Source organism: Bubalus kerabau, chromosome 13 (genome assembly GCF_029407905.1).
Source record: "Bubalus kerabau isolate K-KA32 ecotype Philippines breed swamp buffalo chromosome 13, PCC_UOA_SB_1v2, whole genome shotgun sequence".
In the NCBI taxonomy this organism is placed as follows: domain Eukaryota; kingdom Metazoa; phylum Chordata; class Mammalia; order Artiodactyla; family Bovidae; genus Bubalus; species Bubalus kerabau.
In genome coordinates this window covers 7,674,419-7,698,380 of record NC_073636.1, presented here as the reverse complement: position 1 = coordinate 7,698,380, position 23,962 = coordinate 7,674,419, and the positions used below count along the sequence as shown (strand labels likewise).

Sequence of the window (23,962 nt, the reverse complement as noted above, 5' to 3'; positions counted from 1 at the left end):
ACCACCCAGGCATCCTGAAAGCAAAGAAAATAGGGGCTAAATATTACAAAGAAAAGAAAAAAAAATCCACCTTTGTCTAATTGCTATTCTGATGAGTTAAACCTCGGATTCAACACAGGGAGACTCCCATAATAGAAAAGAAGACAGATTCATTGACTGCCCCTACAGTCAGCTTGTGGATAAAAGTGTGTTTGTACAGCTGGATCTATCCAGAAGGAGCCAGGGCTGAAAACAGTCAGTGAGCAGGCTGATGGCAGGCGACAGCTGGAAGCATCTGTTTCCCATCAGAGACCCTAGGCTACGATAGTTCTGTCCCCTGACCCCTGGGCCTTGCTTCCTTGGAGGCCTGGGTGTGTTCCCAGGTCTCAAGGTGCTGACAGCCAATTCACTTGCTAACACATCCAAAGGGCACTTATGGGCTAGAAGGTTCTAGTCTGGGATTTGGAAGGAAAGCTCAGAATTCAGGTTGGATGGGTCAAATTATTTATATTCAGCTTTAAAGCACATTTTAATTCTGCAGTAGGAACTGTCAGAAAGAACAAGTTATCTATTTCTTTCCCTTCTGTTCCCTTCCCTTCTCTTCCTTCCTTCCTTCCACTTTTTAGCTAAGCAGGAATATTGAAAGAGACTATCCTTATTTTTTTTGTAGAAAAGCAGAATTATGTTGCTGCTAATTTTTCCTCCAGCAATTAGTCACCTTGGCCGGTGTTCTGAAAAATATCTTGAGTCCGTCTGTAAAATGAGCTTCATAGGAATGTACGTTAGATTTTGATGGTAACCAAAAGATATAACTGAATGAAGGCAGCCAATCTTCATTTGCATCCCCCTGTAAACAGACCCTGAGAAAGGATCAGGTGCAGGAAGTTTTTGGCAGGTGATTTAAGGAAGTGGAAGTAAGGGACTATGAAGAGTGAGGCAGGGAAGAAGAAAAGAAGAGGATGATTCATCAACTGCTGTGGTGGGCGACCCTGAGAACTCTGAGAAGCTTACAGAATGCCTTTCAGACTGGCCTGAAGGACAGAGGCTGGAGCACCTGAGGGGGTGTTACTGCCCAAGCACTTCTGGGCAAGGCTTGGGCATTAAGGCAGAGCAAGTGACTGTAGCGTCAGAAGCGACGCTGGGCCAGAACGCTGACAGTCCAAGTGGGAGCTGCCTACCAGAGATGGAATCCAAAGTGGCTGAGGAGATGAGGTACAGACACCAGAAACAGGTGTGAACTAATAAAGTGTGGGCAGGCAGAACAAACCCAGAAAAACTACAGATTAATTAGTGATTGGAATATGGGATGCCATGATATTATCCTCTCTACTTTAAAAAAAAATTTTTTTGAAAATTTCTATAAGAAGTTTAAAAAGTTATAGCTTAATATAGAAATTTCCTTCAACATCATCCTCATTCTTAAAAGAAACATTGAAACAGATGCTAAATACATTCATTACACACCCCACCCTTCCCCTCACATCAGGCACACTCTTCTTTGCAAAGATTATAAGGAAGGAGAAATGGTCTCGGTTCTAGACTATATAAAAGTATAAGGGTTAACAATTCCAAACAAACGATATGCTTTAAGTTTACTGAAATAGCATTGAATTCACAGAAACAAGCAATATTGCATGGATAGATAGTAAGGGAAAATCATAGGGAGGGGAAGATCCTGATCGATCCTCTTATTTTAGGCAGGGATCTTCCTGACCCAGGGGTCAAACCCAGGTCTCCTGCATTGCAAGCAGATTCTTAGCCATATGAGCCACCAGGGAAACCCCTATTTTAGGCAAAGTTACACTCAAAGCTTCCTGGACAGTGAACATCTGTAGTTTTCGTCGCCTAGTGTTCATGTATATATATAATGTATACATATATATACACACATCAGAGAAGGCAATGGCACCCCACTGCAGGACTCTTGCCTGGAAAATCCATGGACGGAGGAGCCGGGTAGGCTGCAGTCCATGGGGTCACTAAGAGTTGGACACAACTGAGTGACAACTTTCACTTTGTACTTTCAGGCCTTGGAGAATAATAATAATTATTATTTTTAATCCTGGAGTTTAAATATTGAACAAAGAGATACAAGTAGCAGAAACAGATGAAATCGATTCATCCCATGATTGCATCTGGAAAATCTTGTCCATCAGCTCTTGCAAGGTAGTTAGAACTTCTCTGGATCTTCTCTTTTCTGAGAGTTTTCCCTTTGTTTCTGTAAGTTACCCCATTCATTCGATACGTTCATATTTTGGCTTTACTTAGCAAAGGAGATCTTGGTCATATGCAGCCACTGAACCATTACTGAGCATGGCAGCTTGTCTCTAAGAATGCTGTCCTCAGTCCCCCAGCCCTCTCTACTGGCCTGGGCCATTGTCCCCATCAACACGTGGAGGGAATGACACACTCCTTTATTTTTTTTAACTTTTTATTTTGCATTGGTGTATAGCTGATTAACAATATTGTGATAGTTTCAGGTGAACAGCAGAGACTCAGCCATATACATGTGTGTATCTATTCTCTCCTAAACTCCCCTCCCATCCACGTTGCCACATAACATTGAGCAGAGTTCCCTGTGCTATACAGTAGGTCCTTGCTGGTTATCCATTTTAACTATAGCAGAGTATACATGTCCATCCCAAACTCCCTATCGCTTTCCCCCATCCTTCCCCTTGGCAACCATAGGTTCATTCTCCAAGTCTGTGAGTTTGTTTTATAAATAAGTTCATTTGTATCTTTTTAGATTCCACATACAAGGGATGTCATGTGCTATTTCTCTTCCCCTGGACACACTCCTTCAAATTGGATCTCCCCTTTGACTGGCCTTCTGTATGGTGTTAAATGGCACTCTGCTAGTTCTGGGTCTAGTTTAAGAGGACTGGCGGTGTTCACTTATACTTAGAATGCTTATGCAAGGGCTCAGTCAGCTGCAGTGTATGAGGTCCAACTGCACTGTGACCTCCACGTTGCAAGAGAGCCTGAGTCCTCTGGAGAGGCTGCAGATGGAGAGAAGCCCTACTCGTGCCCAGCTGTTTGGGTTACACCAGCCCAGGTATCGGAGGTGAGTGGAGAAGTCTTCAGATGACTCTAGCTTTAGATGCTCTGTAACTACAATAGCGCAAGAGACCCCCGAGTGAAAACTGCTCACTGATCCCAGTCAACCTCTAGTACTGTGAGCATAAAAAATGTGGGTGGAAATGTTGTGGAATCTGGAGTCACAAAACACACCTCAGAGGGCACTCAAGACAGTGGAGTACAGTTTATTATGCCAGCGGTCCAAGGGGAATCAGTTCCCAACAAGGCCCCTGATGTTTCTCAGAGGCCCAGTTTTATACCCGCTACTACATGACTGGTTATATGCTAGCAACCTCTTTGTTGTATATGATTGAGTTTTACAAGTAGGTGCTAGAAGAACCAACGATTAAGGTTAAAGGGGGGGAACAATGATTATACACCAAGGGGGAATGTCTCCATGGTTAATCTAACAGGGGCAGCCTGACCTCAACTAGAACCTCCGGTTGTCATCTGCAGGTAGGGAAGTCTCCAGGAGACCTGGTTTTCACTAGCAATGGTTTCCTCACTCTTGGGCAGGGTTCAGGCTCAGTTTATATCCTGTCTTTAAGACAGATGACAGGCTTCAAGATAGAGTCTCTCCTGCTTTTTTCACGCTGGCCACAACATAACTCAAGAAAAGACACATACCAGAGAGTTCCCTGGTGATCCAGTGTTTAAGAATCTGCCTTGCAATGCAGAGAAATCAGGTTCAGTCCCTGGCTGGGGAACTAATATCCCACATGTCGTGGAGCAACTAAGCCTGCATGACTCAACTAGAGAGTCTGTGTGCCACAAGGAAAATCCCACACGATGCAACTAAGACCTGACAAGTCAAATAAATAAATCAATATTTTTTAAACAGGCACAGACTAGAATGCTCTTAGCAACACTGTGTGCATTAGTTCCCCAGGACTGCTGTAACAAAGTTCCATGAACTGGGTGGTTTAAAACAAGAAAAATCTATTTTTTCATAGTTCTAGAGGATAGAAATTCAAAATTAAGGTGTCAGCAGAGCCATATTCATTTTAAGACCTTGGGTAGTATGGAGCCCTAGGTGGAAGTCATAGGGCAATAAATCCAGAATTAGTCAAGTTCCATGGCAACCATTGTCATGATCCATCCTGTTTGTCATGAGCCATCGGCCCCTCTAACCAGCCAGTTCTTGTCTCCATACTAGGCAAGGTGGGCACCAAAAGACCTCCAATCAATGACTTAATCCCACCCCTCCCCATAGGAATTTTCTTTGTCCTGAGACTATAAAAATTAGCTGCAAGCCCACGAAAGGGGTTGGTTCTCCCTGGTCTATCAGGATGGTGGCCTGTTGTCTTTGCAGTGGCCCTCACCACTTCAGTCCTTTGTTCTCAATGAATTCTCTCTCTTCTAAAATACTCTGTGCCTGGAAATTATTTTCCAACCTGCACTTGGACTGCCACAACAGGTAGAACCCATCCTTGCTAACTTCTGGTGTTCGTTTTTGATTTCTAGCGTTCCTTGGCTTGCAGCTCCATCATCACTCCAGTCTTCGGCTCTGTTGTTATGTGGTGTCTGCTCCTCCTTTCTGTGAAGCCTGGGCCAATTTTCTGGCACTATGAATGAGAGAGCCTTTCCTCTGTCTTCCAACAATATTCTCCTTAGTCTTTTTTGAGCCCTACTGCAGCATTCTCAAGGCCTTTTGAAGAGTGCAAGATTCCATTCTCCAGGGGATCAAGGCCTTACAGGCTTCTGCTAACATTCTCTGGAAGGATCTGCTCCCACCTTTGGTCTTCATGGAGTCTCAAAGCCTAGGCCATGTGCTTTACTTTTGTTTTGTTATTATGTTATTTTGTTAGGACAGATTTCACTTCCAAGTAACAAAATCTGTTACAGTTACTACTGCAATGTAATAAACTGTTACTACTCTTATATAATAAACTTTCCCTCCTATTCCTAGAAGTCAGTGGTAGAAAAGTAACTAAGAAAAAAAGCTATTCAGGAGCTGTAAACTGTGGCACTGTTGGAGCCTGTGATCAAGTAATGGTGGAAGCATAAAAACCCAGAGGTGTAAAACAAAAACCATTTGATCATACTCATGGGTTCCATGGGTCAGGATTTGGAAAGGACACGTGAAGATGACTTGCCTCTGATGTCTAAAATCTACACTGGGAAACACACAAACCACCTTCAGTAAGAACAGAAGGCTGGACTAGGCTCTGGAATCTTCCAAAGGCCCATTCCCTTGCTGGACTGGCAGTTGGTGCTGGCTGCTGGCTGGGCTCTTACCCAGGGCTGTTGGTCATCTTATATGTGGTTTCTTCATGTGGCCGCTTGGGCTTCCTCAGAGCATGGCAGCTGGTTTCAAGGGTAAAGCATTCTAAGAGAGAACCACAAAGAAGCTGCATTGCTTTTGTGACCTCTCCTAGAGTCACTTTTCCTACAAGTCAGAAGCCAGCCTGGATTCAAAATGAGGAACATGGACATAGGTTTAGAGGAGAGAGATATTAATAGGCAAATATGATCATCGTCACTACTGAGTTAGAAAATGATACCATAGCTGCCCACAGACTACAGGCTAAAATTCAAACTCTGCAGAATGGTGTAAGACTTCCATAATTTATTCTCACATAATATCCAGCACTTCCTTCTACTTTACGATCCCAGGAATGAGCTGTTTAGAGCTTCCAGAATTCAGTCTTTTGCAGGTTTCTGTGGTTTTACACATTCTGTTCTCTCAGCTTGAAATGTTTGTCTCTTCTTTCCAGCCTCTTCCTTCTCTATTCTTGTGCTTTCTCAAATACTCTTATATGTCACATTTTTTATAGTCAAGTACTAAGTGGAGAAGGAAATGGCAATCCACTCCAGTACTATTGCCTGGAAAATACCATGGACAGAGGAACCTGGTAGGCTACAGTCCATGGGGTCGCAAAGAGTCAGACATGACTGAGCGATTTCAATTTCACTTTCACTAAGTGCTTGTTCATTGCAGTTACTACGATGCCAATATGCTAAATATTTTACATGTATTACATTAATTATTCTTGGACAATTCCATGAATTAGGTATTGTTATTCCCATTTTCTGGATAAGTAAAACAAAGTCAGGAAAGATTATGTAACTTGTTCAATATTAGGCACCTAGTAAGTGGCACACCTAGGAGATAGACCCAGGTTTATTTGATTTCAAAGTCCCTCTAAATACTACTATCCTATACAGACTAAATTTATAATAATTGTATCAGTGGTTATTCAGCTTTTTGGTCTCAGGACACTTTTGTGCTCCTAAAAGTAATTGAGAATACTCCAGATATTTGTTATATTTGTTAATATTTACTATACTCAAGATACACCCAAAATGTAAAATAGTATTTTTATTCAAAAATAAAATAAATCCATTGCATGTTATATAAATGACATATTTTTAGTAAGTAATTATATTTTTTGAAAACAAAAAAATGGTAGAAAAGTGTTATTTTTGCTACTGCAAATTTTTTTGTCTGGCTAAAAAAGCCGGCTCTATTCTCCTTACTGCCTCTGCATTCAATTTGATGCTATATGTTGTACTGGCTGAAGTATATAAAGAAAATTCAGCCTCCCACAGACTGTAGCTGGAAAAGGAAAGGATATTTTAATAGTCTTGTCGGATAATTGTGTATATACTGTGAGAATACACCAAAACTGGACAACTGGTGGGCATTTAAAAGTCAATGGCAATATGAAATTTGAAATCCCATCTATAAACGTTTTGTACATTTCATGCTCATAAGAGAATGAGAATACAAAGATAAATAAGCATTTTAGTATTATTATAAAACAACAATTTGATGGTAGTGATCCCCTGACACGGTGTGTGGACGCAACACATATGTACACATACGTGTCTGTGTGTATGTAAGATCTCCATTGAACATTATTTGAGGGTAAGTTGGGTTCTTTTGTCTTTCTATGTGTTCACCTGTAGCCGGTACAGCTGTTTCTCAGGGTGCCGCCTTCAGGGATGGGTGTGCTGAGCTCATGTTACCGACCTCTCTGGTCCTCCAAACCTCCTTCCAAGCCTCCACACTCTCAGTACCTCTCATGTATAATGCATAGGATCTAATTATATGTATAATACATGAATGCCTATATTATACAGGATTTACCTTCTAGTTTTCAAGAGCATCCCCATGGAGAAGAAATGCAAAAAAGCAAAATGGCTGTCTGGGGAGGCCTTACAAATAGCTGTGAAAAGAAGGGAAGCAAAAAGCAAAGGAGAAAAGGAAAGATATAAGCATCTGAATGCAGAGTTCCAAAGAATAGCAAGGAGAGATAAGAAAGCCTTCCTCAGCAATCAATGCATAGACATAGAGGAAAACAAGAGAATGGGAAAGACTAGAGATCTCTTCAAGAAAATTATAGATACCAAGGAAACATTTCATGCAAAGATGGGCTCGATAAAGGACAGAAATGGTATGGACCTAACAGAAGCAGAAGATATTAAGAAGAGGTGGCAAGAATACACAGAAGAACTGTACAAAAAAGATCTTCATGACCCAGATAATCACGATGGTGTGATCACTCACCTAGAGCCAGAAATCCTGGAATGTGAAGTCAAGTGGGCCTTAGAAAGCATCACTACAAACAAAGCTAGTGGAGATTACGGAATTCCAGTTGAGCCATTTCAAATACTGAAAGATGATGCTGTGAAAGTGCTGCACTCAATATGCCAGCAAATTTGGAAAACTCAGCAGTGGCCACAGGACTGGAAAAGGTCAGTTTTCATTCCAAACCCAAAGAAAGGCAATGCCAAAGAATACTCAAATTAAGCACACAATTGCACTCATCTCACATGCTAGTAAAGTAATGCTCAAAATTCTCCAAGCCAGTCTTCAGCAATATGTGAACCATGAACTTCCAGATGTTCAAGCTGGTTTTAGAAAAGGCAGAGGAACCAGAGATCAAATTGCCAACATCCACTGGATCATGGAAAAAGCAAGAGAGTTCCAGAAAACATCTATTTCTGCTTTATTGACTATGCCAAAGCCTTTGACTGTGTGGATCACAAGAAACTGTGGAAAATTCTGAAAGAGATGGGAATACCAGACTACCTGACCTGCCTCTTGAGAAACCTATATGCAGGTCAGGAAGCAACAGTTAGAATTGGACATGGGACAATAGACTGGTTCCAAATAGGAAAAGGAGTTCATCAAGGCTGTATATTGTCACCCTGCTTATTTAACTTCTATGCAGAGTACATCATGAGAAACGCTGGACTGGAAGAAGCACAAGCTGGAATCAAGAGAGGTTTTGATTTGTATTGTCGGGAGAAATCAATAACCTCAGATATGCAGATGACACCACCCTTATGGCAGAAAGTGAAGAGGAACTAAAAAGCCTCTTGATGAAAGTGAAAGAGGAGAGTGAAAATGTTGGCTTAAAGCTCAACATTCAGAAAACGAAGATCATGGCATCCGGTCCCATCACTTCATGGCAAATAGATGGGGAAACAGTGGAAACAGTGTCAGACTTTATTTTTCTGGGCTCTAAAATCACTGCAAATGGTGACTGCAGCCATGAAATTAAAAGACGCTTACTCCTTGGAAGGAAAGTTATGACCAACCTAGATAACATATTCAAAAGCAGAGACATTACTTTGTCAACAAAGGTCCGTCTAGTCAAGGCTATGGTTTTTCCAGTAGTCATGTATGGATGTGAGAGTTGGACTGTGAAGAAAGCTGAGGGGCAAAGAATTGATGCTTTTGAACTGTGGTGTTGGTGAAGACTCTTGAGAGTCCCTTGGACTGCAAGGAGATCCAACCAGTCCATTCTAAAAGGAGATCAGTCCTGGGTGTTCTTTGGAAGGAATGATGCTGAAGCTGAAACTACAATACTTTGGCCACCTCATGTGAAGAGTTGACTCATTGGAAAAGACTCTGATGCTGGGAGGGATTGGGGGCAGGAGGATAAGGGGATGACAGAGGATGAGATGGCTGGATGGCATTACTGAGTCGATGGATGTGAGTTTGAGTGAACTCTTGGAGTTGGTGATGGACAGGGTTGCCTGGCATGCTGCAATTTATGGGGTTGCAAAGAGTCGGACATGACTGAGCGACTGAACTGACTGACTCGCTGAGTATACAGCACGAATTTTCTAAATTTTAATATCAGTTACTCCAAGAGCAAACTGGACATTTTTGGTTTATTTCATACCATGTGTCATTTATTTGAGAAAGAAGTTTGAGTCTTCACATATTTTCAGGTAACAAGCTCAATGTAATTTTTTTTCCCCAAGTATCATTTATGGATCTTACTATTACTTACTTATTACTTTCCCTAGTACTTCATGTAGCTTAGTTTAGTCCACAGAACAAGTCTATGAGAGATTTTATTATTATCCTCATTTTACATCTGTGGAAACTGAGTCACAGAAAGATAAAGTAAATTGTTCAAGATGACTCAGTTGGTAGGTGGTAGGGTTGAGATATCAACCCACATTCTCTTGGTTGTAGAATCCTTGTTCTTAAGCACTGCACTACCACTGTCTATTCTTCAATAAACACTGTTTCTTTTTCTTCTTATTTAAACCATTTAATATAGGGCCCTACATTTCCTTTTAAGTCCAAAATTCTGTTTTTATGGATAACTTTCACAATAGACCTCTTTAATACTATTTTATTTTTGTTTGTAGAGAAGAATATTAGCAGAAAAATATGTTGGAGAACACAAAAGTTAATAAAATGGATTTGGAATTACTGGAAGTTGAGGAGTCTTTCCTGTACATTTAACACATACTTTCATCTAGGAATCCCAGGGGAGTCAGTTCTGCTGTCTCACTCCCATACTAGCCCCAGACTGCCTTCCCGACTTCCATTCTTGATTGCTGGCAGTACATGTCTTGATGGCTCCCCTCTCTGGAGGTATTCCTTCCATCAGTCTTCCCATTCCACCTCTGCAGTTAGGCTAAAGAGAAAGTCTCTCTGGTTCAGTGGTTCTCACATTTTAGGTGCATCTGAGTCACTTGGACGGGTTGTTAAAACAGATCTTTGGGTCCCAAACTATTGCCAAAATCTTGACTCTCTATGCATCAATGCCAAACAGAAATATAGAAACAGAGTTATAGAAGGAAGGAAAGAGTGGTTTTATTACATCATCAGGCAAAGGGGGAACACAGTAGGTCTCAAGAACTGTGTCCACCTCACTGGTGAGCAGGGAGAGGTCATAAAGTCAGGAAAGAGTATGTGATAAGGATCAAGATATTAGAGTCTTCTTTTCTTCTTCTGCAGTTTCAAAAGGGTGGGGTTGCTGACAAGATTAGGGTGTGTGCAGGGTCCTAGGTGGTCCTCTCCTAATCTTGAAGACCCCCTCTGGTCTCTTTAACCTTGCCTCAGGTGGTTTCCTTGCTGTTTCTCCTTTGATCAGCAACTATCCTGCCCTTTGGAACTCAGAGAAGGTCATGGAGGCGAGTCTTAGGTACAGAATGGGGGACAAAAAGTCCTTCATGCCCAGGAGCCCCGCAGGGCCCTGTTAAGTCTGTAGAAAACCCGAAGTTTCTGACTGAGGAAGTCTGAGGTGTGGCTCAAGAATCCATATTTTTGGTAAGATTCCATGTGATGCTGAAGCTGCTCATGTGAGGGCCACACTTTGAAAACTATTAAATACAGAATAGGTTTAATGGTGGTTACATGGTAGATGATTCATGTTAATAGTTACAAGGAAACATGAAAGAGATTACATGTTACTATCAATAGGTCTTGGTTTTAGATGCTAGATGGTAAAAGAAAGGCCACTCCCACTTTCATCCTCCCCAGAGCAAGGCTAGCCCTTGTCTCCCACGTGTAATTCAGGCAGAACTCTAGATATCCCTACAGTGTAGTGGGGAGGGGAGGGCTGCAAGGACTGGATGAAATTAAGCTTGTCAGCGACACCTCAGTAAGTGGCGACTGGTTTAATTTGACATCACGTTGCTAGGATACTGACCACTCTGATCAGAAGATCACAGCCTTCCGGCCCATTAAGGGGCTGGGAGAGAGAGGCGAGGGCGCTTGCGCAGCTCAAAAGGCGGCTCCAGGTAGGGTCTTCCGGGCACCTCTGCGGCCAGGTGAGCCGCGCCAGAGTAGGGGGCGGGGCAGAGCCGCCTGTGGGCGGCTGCTTCCGGACACGTGGCTGCGCTTGGACCCAATGAGGGAGCTTGACGTCACCCCCGCTTCCTCACCCTGGCAACGGGCGGGTGGCTACTTCCGGTGCTCTGAGGGCTCTGGGCTGATGCGGGTGAGTGTCCCTCCTCACGCTGTCCGCGCGGCTGCAGCCGCCGCGCGTTCTCTCTTCCCCGGCGCCGCGCGCTCCCCAGGACGTGCTCTCTGGGCCGGGGGCAGGCGGCGCGCAGGATGCTCCTCGCCGGGGGCGGTGCCGGTGGACGGGACCCGAGGCATGCCTCGTCTCCGAACCCTGGTCGCGCGTGGGGCCCGTCCCGGCGCCCGCTCCCAGCGGCTGCGGCCCGCAGTCTCCTCCCCTCTGCGGGGAAGGGGCCGTCTGTTTTTGGGAGGGGGTCCTGGCAGTCCCTCACGCTCGGTGCGGTCTCGGGCTGCGGTTTCTCCGAGTTCCAGGTTGCGGGAGAGCCGGGAGTGTGCGCCCCGGTCGTGTGTGGCCGGTCGGGGCGGAGCAGCCCCGTAGTGTGTTAGAGCCCTGGTTAGAGCCCCGCGGCAAGTTAGCGTTTACTGCTGAGCTGGAGAAGGGAGAGGAAAGGACCGAGAGGATGGAGCAGGAGTAACCTGAGAGGAGGGTGGGGAACAGGAATTGTAGGTGCCTTGGAAATAGAGGGCATCGTATTTCCGGGAGGAGGGAGATCAGCTTCATTCGCCTCTGGAGGGGAGGGAGGGGAATGCAAAGTATTTTGGGGGACCGTGTGACTGGGATCACTGTACACGAAACTAAGGAATTTTTATACACTTGGGAGTTTAATAATTTTCTTTTGTGTTTGAATAAAGCTCGCCCCCCTCCCCACCCCGCACTTATAAAAAAGCAGTGCATGCTTATTAACGAATATTTGGAAAATGCAGAAATATTTAGGAAGAGATCATCTGTGATTCCACCAGCCCAGCATTTTGGTCTTTCTACGTTTTAAAAAATTGCAGATACTTAACCTACATAAGATTATGAAAGTGAAAGTCGCTCAGTCCTGTCCGACTCTTTGCAACCCCATGGACTCTACAGTCCATGGAATTCTCCAGGCCAGAATACTGGAGTGGGTAGCCTTTCCCTTCTCCAGGGGATCTTCCCAACCCAGGATCGAACCCAGGTCTCCCGCATTGCAGGTGGATTCTTTACCAGCTGAGCCACAGGGGAAGCCCACTTAGGATTATAGTGTATATAACATACGATTTTCACTAAGAAGCATATGTTTTGTACATTGCATCTGTTGCATGAATTTTTTGAGATATTCGTAAAATTCCACCCTAAATTTCAGTGGCTTTTAGTATATTCACAAAGTTGTGCACCCATTATCAGTATCTAATTCCATGACGTTTTCATCACCTCCAAAAAAACTCTGTACACATTACAGTTGCTTCTCATTAGATCTCCTTTCCCCTTGTTCCCCCATCTTTTGGCAACCAGGAGTCTACTTGGTGTCTATGGATTTTCCTATTCTGGACATTTCATGTAAATGAAATCATACAATATCGGGCTTTTTGTTGTCTTGCCTTCTTTCACTCAGCATAGTGTTTTCAAGGTGCATCCACTTGTATTATGTATTAGGACTTAGCCTTCTTTTTATGGTCGAATAATATTCCTTTTATAAATATGCCACATTTTGTTTATCCATCATCAGTTGATGAACATTTGGATTGTTTCCAGTTCTTGACTGTTATGAATAATTCTGCTATAAACATCCATGTACAAGTTTTTGTGTGAACGCGTGTCTTCAGTTTTCTTAGCTGTATACCTAGGAATGAAATTGCTGGGTCATGTGGGAACTGTTTATCTTTTTGAGAACTGCCAGGTGTCTTCCAGAGTGGCCTGCACAAGCGGGATATAAGGGTTCTGATTTCTGCTTATCCTTGCTGGTATTTATTCTGTCTTTTTGATTATAGCCTTCTGTTGGTTGGGAAATGGCATCTTGTAGTTTTGATTTGCATATCCTTTATGTCTGATAATGTCGAGTATCTTTTCTTTGTGCTTACTGGCCCTTTATATGTCTTTGGAGAAATGTCCATTCAATTCCTTTGCCCATTTTTAAATTGAATTAAAAATTTTTTTAAAGAAAATTTTAAGTTGTATGAGTTCTGTATATAGTCTGGACACAAGTCCCCTTTCAGATTTGCAATATTTCTTCCATTCTATCCCCCCACCCCCTGCCATTTTGTGGAGTATCTTTTCACTTCCTTGAATGGTGTTCCTTGAAGTGCAAAAGTTAAAAATTTTGGTGCAGTCCCGTTTGTCTGTGGGTTTTTTTGTTGTTTGTGCTTTTGGTGTTATGTGTAAAATCATTGCCAAATCCAAGTTCATGAAGGTTTACTCTTTTTTTTTCCGTAAGTTTTATGTAGTTTTAGCTCTTACATTTAGGTCTTGATCTATGTAGAGTTAATTTTTGTATATGGTGTGAGGTAGGAGTCCAGTTTTATTCTTGTGCATGTGACTCTCCAGTTTTCCCAGCACCATTTGTTGAAAAGACTGTCTTTTCCCCATTGAATGACCTTTGGCACCTTTAAAAAAAAAAAAAAGTTGACCATAAATACATAGATTCTCTAAGTTAGGTATTTAAGTCACTCCGAGATTTTTGTTTTTCTAAATTATCCTGTGTTAAACACAGCTTAAAAGGCATAAAGCTTTTTCTATATTTAAAATTATTTTGGTAGAAAGTGTCCTCAGAAGTGGAATTACTGGGTTAAAGATAAAATAAGTATGTTTTGAAGCTTATTTAATGAGGAATTAAAGCTTCAGTCTCATAATAAGAGCAACAAAACGCTTCATCAGCTGCTATAGCTTAAGGGCTGGATTTCTTTAAAAGCCTTTGCTGTAAGATGAATGGATTCCATGACTTCCTTCCTCCTTCAACTGCTTCTAAAAGGCTCAGTAAACCTAGAGTGAAAACCTTCAACACCAGAGGCAAACACGACATGTGGTAGTCTTCTAAATGGCTGAAAAAAAGAGAAATAGTGTCATCATATGCCGTAGGAATATGAAACAGTATTTGAGAGAAATGGAGTCAAGATTTAGACCTTAAATCAGTGCCATGAAAGTCCCTGGAGCAAAAACAGTGTTTTATTCTGAATTTCTCTTCTGGCCTTGATAATCAAGTTAACGTACATTCATCTTGTTCACAGAGACAGCGAACTTAAATCTTCTCTTTTAGTAAATCAGTTCAGTTCAGTTGCTCAGTCCTGTCCGACTCTTTGCAACCCCATGAATCGCAGCACGCCAGGCCTCCCTGTCCATCACCAATTCCTGGAGCCTACCCAAACCCATGTCCGTTGAGTCAGTGATGCCATCAAGCCATCTCATCCTCTGTCATCCCCTTCTCCTCCTGCCCCCAATCCCTCCCAGCATCAGGGTCATTTCCAATGAGTCAGCTCTTCCCATGAGGTGGCCAAAGTATTGAGTTGCAGCTTCTGCATCAGTCCTTCCAATGAACACCCAGGACTGATCTTTAGGAAGGACTGGTTGGATCTTCTTGCAGTCCAAGGGACTCTCAAGAGTCTTCTCCAACACCACAGTTCAAAAGCATCAATTCTTTGGCACTCAGCTTTCTTCACAGTCCAACTCTCACATCCATACACGACCACTGGGAAAACCACAGCCTTGACTAGACGGAACTTTGTTGGCAAAGTAATGTCTCTGCTTTTTATATGTTATCTAGGTTGGTCATAATTTTCCTTCCAAGGAGTAAGCATCTTTTAATTTCATGGCTGCAATCACCATCTGCAGTGATTTTGGAGCCCCCAAAAATAAAGTCTGCCATTCTTTCCACTGTTTCCCCATCTATTTCCCATGAAGTGATGGGACCAGATGCCATGATCTTAGTTTTCTGAATGTTGAGCTTTAAGCCAACATTTTCACTCTCCTCTTTCACTTTCATCAAGAGGCTTTTTAGTTCCTCTTCACTTTCTGCCATAAGGGTGGTGTCATCTGCATATCTGAGGTTATTGATATTTCACCTGGCAGTCTTGACTCCAGCTTGTTCTTCCTCCAGCCCAGCGTTTCTCTTGCTGTACTCTGCATGTAAGTTAAATAAGCAGGATGACAATATAAAGCCTTGACGTACTCCTTTTTCTATTTGGAACCAGTCTGTTTTTCCACGTCCAGTTCTAACTTGCTTCCTGACCTGCATGTAGGTTTCTCAAGAGGCAGGTCAGGTGGTCTAGTATTCCCATCTCTTTCAGAATGTTCCACAGTTTATTGTGATCCACATAGTCAAAGGCTTTGGCATAGTCAATAAAGCAGAAATAGATGTTTTCTGGAACTCTCTTGCTTTTTCCATAATCCAGTGGATGTTGGCAATTTGATCTCTGGTTCCTCTGCCTTTTCTAAAACCAGCTTGAACATCTGGAAGTTCAGGGTTCACGTATTGCTGAAGCCTGGCTTGGAGAATTTTAAGCATTACTTTACTAGCGTGTAAGATGAGTGCAGTACAGTTCAGTTCAGTTCAGTTCAGTTGCTCAGTCGAGTCCAAGTCTTTGCGACCCCATGAATCGCAGCACGCCAGGCCTCCCTGTCCATTACCAACTCCTGGAGTTCACTCAAACTCATGTCCATCGAGTCTGTGATGTCATCCAGCATCTCATCCTCTGTCGTCCCCTTCTCCTCCTGCCCCCAATCCCTCCTAGTATCAGAGTCTTTTCAAATGAGTAAACTCTTCACATGAGGTGACCCAAGTATTGGAGTTTCAGCTTTAGCATCAGTCCTTCCAAAGAACACCCAGGATTGATCTCCTTTAGAATGGACTGGTTGGATCTCCTTCCAGTCCAAGGGACTCTCAAGAGTCTTCTCCAACACCACAGTTCAAAAGCATCAATTCTTCAGAGCTCAGCTTTCTTCACAGTCCAACTCTGACATCCATACATGACCACTGGAAAAACCATAGCCTTGCCTAGACAGACGTTTGTTGGCAAAGTAATGTCTCTGCTTTTGAATGTGCTATCTAGGTTGGTGAGATGAGTTGTGTGGTAGTTTGAGCATCCTTTGGCATTACCTTTCTTTGGGATTGGAATGAAAACTGACCTTTTCCAGTCCTGTGGCCACTGCTGAGTTTTCCAACTTTGCTGGCATATTGAGTGCAGCACTTTCATAGCATCACATTTCAGGATTTGAAATAGCTCAACTGGAATTCCATCACCTCCACTAGCTTTGTTTGTAGTGATGCTTTCTAAGGCCCACTTGACTTCACATTCCAGGATGTCTGGCTCTAGGTGAGTGATTACACCATTGTGATTATCTGGGCCGTGAAGATCTTTTTTATACAGTTCTTCTGTGTATTCTTGCCACTCTTCTTAATATCTTCTACTTCTGGTTGGTCCATACCATTTCTGTCCTTTATTGAGCCCATCTTTGCATGAAATGTTCCCTTGATATCTCTAATTTTCTTGAAGAGATCTCTAGTCTTTCCCATTCTGTTTTCCTCTATTTCTTTGCATTGATGGCTGAGGAAGGCTTTCTTACCTCTCCTTGCTATTCTTTGGAACTCTGCATTCAGATGGGTATATCTTTCCTTTTCTCCTTTGCTTTTTGCTTCTCTTCTTTTCACAGCTATTTGTAAGGTCTCCTCAGACAGCCATTTTGCTTTTTTGCATTTCTCTTCCATGGGAATGGTCTTGATTCCTGTCTCCTGTACAATGTCACGAACCTCCGTCCATCATTCATCAGGCACTCTGTCTATCAGATCTAGTCCCTTAAATCTATGTCTCACTTCCACTGTATAATCATAAGGGATTTGATTTAGGTCATACCTGAATGGTCTAGTGGTTTTCCCTACTTTCTTCAATTTAAGTCTGAATTTGGAAATAAGGAGTTCATGATCTGAGCCACAGTCAGCTCCCGGTCTTGTTTTTGCAGACTGTATAGAGCTTCTTCTTCTTTGGCTGCAAAGAACATAATCAATCTGATTTCAGTGTTGACCATCTGGTGATGTCCATGTGTAGAGTCTTCTCTTGTGTTGTTGGAAGAGGGTGTTTGCTATGACCAGTGCATTCTCTTGGCAAACCTCTATTAGCCTTTGCCCTGCTTCATTCCATACTCCAAGACCAAATTTGCCTGTTACTCCAGGTGTTTCTTGACTCCTACTTTTGCATTCCAGTCCCCAATAATGAAAAGGACATATTTTTTGGGTGTTAGCTCTAAAAGGTCTTGTAGATCTTCATAGAACTGTTCAACTTCAGCTTCTTCAGCATTACTGGTACCCAGTTTAAAAAAAAATAAAATACAAAAGGTTATTAGATAGAGAAAAATCAAGTTTCCCTTTCATCCTTGCCCCTCCCTCTTCTCTAGTCTCCCAGTACTCTTAGAGGGATTTGTGGGACTATTGTTTGTGTCTGTGTTGGCTAGTTCATATATGAAGTATCTTTGGAGAGGGTATATACAACATTATACATTTTAAGGCTCTTGATGCTTTCTAACACATTCCATTTCAAAATGGTTACATCAATTTTTGATGGCAGTACAGTGCTAGTTTTTTTTTCTTTTTTCGTATTTCTTTGAATATTCTTTCTTTAATATTGGCTATCCAGTTTATATTTCCTCTTTTATGTATTGCCTGCTCATGTCTTTTGGCATGCTATTTGTCTTGATTGGCATTGTCCTTTATGAGATTTACTTTGGCAGCCTTTTGTAGATGATTGTTTTATGACAGCATGGATTTGGGGAGAAAAGTTAATATGCTTTCTGTAACACGCTAAGAGGTATGTGAGCTGAGCAAAGGTCAAGGCAGTAGGAAAAAGGAAGTTAAATGCTTGAGAAGAAATCTGTAGGATTTGGAAACTGGGCAGAGTCCAAGATGACAATAAGGTGAATTAGGAAAGGATTGGGCTATTAATAGTAATGTGTAATGTAGAAAGAATTAGATTTCTGGGGAAAGGTGAATTTCTTTTGGGTAGGCTAAGAGTCTGGAGGATCCAGGTTGAGCTCTTCAGGAGACTTATGGCTAGAGCTTAAGAGACAGTTAGGAATCATCTGGTTTACTGAGGGGATCATTTTGAAAGCTTGATACTGAATGAAGTTGCTGAATTGGCATTTTAGACTTAAGCCTTTGGACATTCTGTTTGAAAGTCAGGCAAGAAAACAAAGCTGGGAGCGGTCATCAGAGGGGCCTTGAAGAACTATGATAGTTGATTGGCCTGCTTGCCAAGGAGAACAGGACTTCTAGAGAATCAAAGGTTGCAAGCTGAAGACTATGTTCAAAGACGCCATTAGGTTTAGTAACTTGGAGAAGATACATCTTACAGGTAAAGATACAATTTATTGGGAAGGAAAAAATACACCCTCCCCCTGCAACAGTTTTATTAAGATAAAATTCATTTATCATATTGTTACCTATGTAAAGTGTACAATTCATTGGTAGTTATTGAGACTAAATACCATGCAACCATGACCACAGCCAATTTTAGAACATTTTTATTGCCCCTCCCCCAAAGAAATCCTGCCCCCATTAGCAGTCACTCCTCAACTCCCCTCTGTCCTTCCAGCCCAAGTCAGCCACTAATCTACTTTCTATCTTTTTAGATATGCCTACTCTGGACATTTCATATAAATGGAAACATATGTGGCCTTTTGTGCCTTACTTCTTTCATTGTGAAACATATGTGGCTGGTTTTGTCTGACTTCTTTCATTGTTTTCATGGTTCATTCATGCCATAGTGTGTATCAACCCTCCATTCCTTTTTATGGCTCTATAATGTTCCATTGTCTAAATATACCACATTTTGTTTAACCAAGGTCTGCTCATGGACATTTGAGTTGTTCCCACTTTTTGACTGTTATGAATAGTTCTGCTATAAACATCCATGTACAAGTTTTTATGTGGATGTATTTTCAGTTCTAATGAATATATACCTAGGAGTGGAATTGCTGGGTCATGTGGTGACTTTGGGCTTCCCAGGTGGTGCTGGTGGTAAGGAACTTGCCTTCCAATGCAGGAGACATAAGAGATAGAGGTTCAATCCCTGGGTCGGGAAGATCCCCTGGAGGAGGTCATGGCAGACCACTCCAGTATTCTTGCTTGGAGAATCCCCTGGACAGAGGATCCTGGTGAGCTACAGTCCATGGGGTCACAAGGAGTCAGACACTACTGAAGCAACTTAACACACTCACACACACACACACAGTAACTTTATGTTTACTTTTCAAGCTACTGTTGCAGACGATGGATACATTGCCAGTGTTTTTTATTTTTTACTTATTTTAATATAAATTTATTTATTTTAATTAGAGGCTAGTTACAATATTGTATTGGTTTTGCCATACATCAACATGAATCTGCCACGGTGTACACGTGTTCCCCATCCTGAACCCCGCTCCCACCTCCCTCCCTGTACCATCCCTCTGGGTCATCCCAGTGCACTAGCCCCGAGCATCCAGTATCATGCATCGAACCTGGACTGGCAATTCATTTCACATATGATGCCAGTGTTTTTTAGATATAATAAAATGAATTTTAGTACCATCACCGATAGGAAGTTGCAAAATGTCCATATTCAGACTTATCATTCAGGAACACAGGCATTATAAAAATGATGCATAAAATTGTTTTCTGTTGTGTAAAGCTATAACATGCTTATGCATCTTTGATTGGAAACCTTTTGTGTTGATTGTTATCTCAAAGACTTAGCTGAAGTGTTAAACATTTTCCTTATGGATCAATATATTGATGCGAATATGATTCATCCATTTCAAATAATTATTTGTAATAATGACTACCAATGTGATAAAAATATCACAGGGATATCTGATGTCAATCTACATGATTTATTTTTTACTCCTTAGTTTCAACTGTAGGGATCAAATAACAATTTTATTTTTTTTTAATTTAGGATTATCTGTGGTTTGTGTGGCCCTAGAAGTTCAAGATCCAGAAAAACAAAACTAAAATACTGACCTCTCAGCCAGTATTGTTGACGGGTCGTGTTTTTGTCTGTTCCTTCTCTATGTGGGTTGAGTGTTGAGAACCTTCAGAATGTGACATTTCTCCTCTTACTGAAGTGGGATCTCATCGGCTTGCCCTATTTTGAGACCTGAACTTGGCTAGTTATCTTGTGTTCGCATAAAGAAATAAATGAATGAAAACAATTTTTGTTTTTAAGTAATACATTCAGATTGTTCAAAATCAAAAAATGCACAATGGTGAATAGTGGAATTTGCATTTCACCTTTGTCCACCAGTCACCCAAGTCTTTTGGTAACTACTGTTGTGCTAATTTTTGATATATTCTTCCAGATTGCACTTTGCGTATATATTTAGTTGTATTATTTTTTCTTGTCTCCCTCAAAATATGGTACTGCATACGTTTCTGTACCATGCCTTTTTTGCTTACCAAAATATCTTCAACATTGGTTGTTTCATATTTGTGTATCAATAAAGTTCTCATTTTTTCTAAGAGCTGCTTTTATTTTTAACTACTTTTTTATCAAGACATACTGTTGGCCTATATCTTTACCATTACAGACTACCCTTCAGTGTATGTTTGTAATTTTGGTTGATTTTACCAAATTGACCTTGTTATATTATTCTGTGCTACTCCTTGCAACATGTGAGAATGACTCTTTAACTTGGCCAGTCCAGCTGATACGTGAGTGTGGTTTTATTTTGCCTTTTTCTTTTGAGTGAGGTTTAGCATCTTTTGATCTGTTTAAGTTGTTATATAGTTCTTCTGTAAAATGGGATTTACTCCCTTGCCCCCTTCCACCTTTTGTGTCTTTTTTGGGACATTTGCTGGAGTTCTATTACGAATGTCAGACTTTTAATGGGTTCTGAGTTAAACAAGAACTGATGTGGGAGTAGAAATTGCTTCATTTCTAATTGAATTAAAAATATTCCAGTAACCATTGGAAGTGGAGGCCAGAGTTGTACATTGGCTAGCCTGTCTACTTGAGTTCCTTTCCCAGTGCTGCAGAACTTTGGGGCCAGCAGTTTTGGAGGAGTTTAGAGAGATGACATGGTTTGTTAAATAAATAAATTTCAACTAGTCTCTGAGAGATGGTATATTGCTTAAGAAACAGCATATTTATTCATCTTCCACATTTAATTTTTTTCAGACAAGCTTGAGAAGCAAGCAAATCTCTCACATACATTAAAAATGCCTATTACATCAAACCTTATTTGTTATAATATGTAGATGTTCTAATTTGTTATTCATGAAAAAAAATGCATCTGATGACAGTGAGTCAGAGAAGGTTTTATAACTCATACTGCTTGGATATGTTTTCATTTGAACTGAAGCTTTGAATTTTCCGAAGCCTGAGTTTTCACGCAGCTGTTTGTGGGTCTAGTGGGCCCAAGCTCATTTCATGACTTGGTCAGGCATCATGGCCTATATAGACTGGAAGATAAACTGCTAATCATTTAAACTGACTTTGTCAACTGACACAGAAATAAATAGTAACCTATCTCAGAAAAATAACCAAAGTCAAATAAAGGTAACTGAGGCAGACCCTTGTGAAGCAGTTGGAAGAAAATCCATCCTCAGAGAGATACTTATCACTACAAAACAAAAGCAGGCATTATAACTTACTGTTATTTAATAAACTTCAGCACTCTTTTATAATCAAAATTTATGATATATGTAAACATTTGAATACAACAGCAAATTATATCTATATGATTTTAAATTATTTGTCCTTTAAAATAAGTGATACATAATAATAATTAAATGGATTCTTTTTAACCAGGAATTAAAGGAAGTTAAAATACGATATTGGGCTTCTCAGGTGGTGTTAGTGGTACGGAACCTGCCTGCCAATACAGGAGACATAACAGATGTGGGTTCAGTCCCTGGGTCGGGAAGATCCCCTGGAGGAGGGCATGGCAACCCACTCCAGTGTTCTTGCCTGGAGAATCCCATGGACAGAGGAGCCTGGCGGGCTACAGCCCATGGGCTTGCAAAGAGTCACACAGGACTGAAGTGACTTACCATGCATGCATGCACACACAGAGTACCATACTGCAGTGCTTCCAGACCATCTCCTGTGTGAAGAACCAACTTAAAAATCTTTCAATCCATTGTTGACCATTGCTTTCATAAAATGCAAAAACAAAACAGAATACCACATAAATCTCAAAAGAAAACTGTGAAAGATAAAAGTAAAAGCTCATATTTTTATCTGATGTAGCAGATAAAATTATTTCAAAAATATAATTATACCACTGGAAGATGTAAGTTTTAGAGTGAATTAATGTGCCTTTTGTACTTCGAGTCTTTTCCCTGTGAATCTCCAGTTTTTAGAGATGGTTTTAATTCTGTTTTATTAAATAGATTATCAGATCAGATCAGTCGCTCAGTCATGTCCGACTCTTTGTGACCCCATGAATCGCAGCACGCCAGGCCTCCCTGTCCATCACCAACTCCCGGAGTTCACTGAGACTCATGTCCATCGAGTCAGTGATGCCATCCAGCCATCTCATCCTCTGTCGTCCCCTTCTCCTCCTGTCCCCAATCCCTCCCAGCATCAGAGTCTTTTCCAATGGGTCAACTCTTCGCATGAGGTGGCCAAAGTACTGGAGTTTCAGCTTTAGCATCATTCCTTCCAAAGAAATCCCAGGGCTGATCTCCTTCAGAATGGACTGGTTGGATATCTTTGCAGTCCAAGGGACTCTCAAGAGTCTTCTCCAACACCACAGTTCAAAAGCATCAATTCTTCGGCACTCAGCCTTCTTCACAGTCCAACTCTCACATCCATACATGACCACAGGAAAAACCATAGCCTTGACTAGACGAACCTTTGTTGGCAAAGTAATATCTCTGCTTTTGAATATGCTATCTAGGTTGGTCATAACTTTCCTTCCAAGGAGTAAGCGTCTTTTAATTTCATGGCTGCAGTCACCATCTGCAGTGATTTTGGAGCCCAGAAAAATAAAGTCTGACACTGTTTCCACTGTTTCCCCATCTATTTCCCATGAAGTGATGGGACCGGATGCCATGATCTTCATTTTCTGAATGTTGAGCTTAGGCCAACTTTTTCACTCTCTACTTTCACTTTCATCAAGAGCCGTTTTAGTTCCTCTTCACTTTCTGCCATAAGGGTGGTGTCATCTGCATATCTGAGGTTATTGATATTTTTCCCGGCAATCTTGATTCCAGCTTGTGTTTCTTCCAGTCCAGCGTTTCTCATGATGTACTCTGCATATAAGTTAAATAAGCAGGGTGACAATATACAGCCTTGACGTACTCCTTTTCCTATTTGGAACCAGTCTGTTGTTCCATGTCCAGTTCTAACTGTTGCTTCCTGACCTGCATACAGATTTCTCAAGAGGCAGATCAGGTGGTCTGGTATTCCCATATCTTTCAGAATTTTCCACAGTTTATTGTGATCCACACAGTCAAAGGCTTTGGCATAGTCAATAAAGCAGAAATAGATGTTTTTCTGGAACTCTCTTGCTTTTTCCATGATCCAGTGGATGTTGGCAATTTGATCTCTGGTTCCTCTGCCTTTTCTAAAACCAGCTTGAACATCAGGAAGTTCACGGTTCACATGTTGCTGAAGCCTGGCTTGGAGAATATTGAGCATTACTTTACTGGCGTGTGAGATGAGTGCAATTGTGCGGTAGTTTGAGCATTCTTTGACATTGCCTTTCCTTGGGATTGGAATGAAAACTGACCTTTTCCAGTCCTGTGGCCACTGCTGAGTTTTCCAAATTTGCTGGCATATTGAGTGCAGCACTTTCACAGCATCATCTTTCAGGATTTGGAATAGCTCAACTGGAATTCCATCACCTCCACTAGCTTTGTTCGTAGTGATGCTTTCTAAGGCCCACCTGACTTCACATTCCAGGATGTC

General features: G+C 41.6%; 1 protein-coding gene across 17 annotated transcripts in view; it reads left to right on the top strand.

The window, feature by feature from the left end:
* The first annotated feature begins 10,961 nt into the window (after positions 1-10,961).
* Positions 10,962-23,962, top strand: part of TASP1 (taspase 1) — a 281,853-nt gene continuing 268,852 nt past the window's right edge. For 6 of the 17 annotated variants that reach the window (XM_055543421.1, XM_055543425.1, XM_055543424.1 and 3 more), the window contains exon 1: positions 11,086-11,255. The gene's annotated coding sequence lies outside the window, so the exon portion shown is untranslated. Of the gene's footprint in view, positions 11,056-11,077; positions 11,256-23,962 lie in introns of those variants that run through there. The other 11 variants (XM_055543415.1, XM_055543417.1, XM_055543423.1 and 8 more) reach the window with 5 other exon arrangements.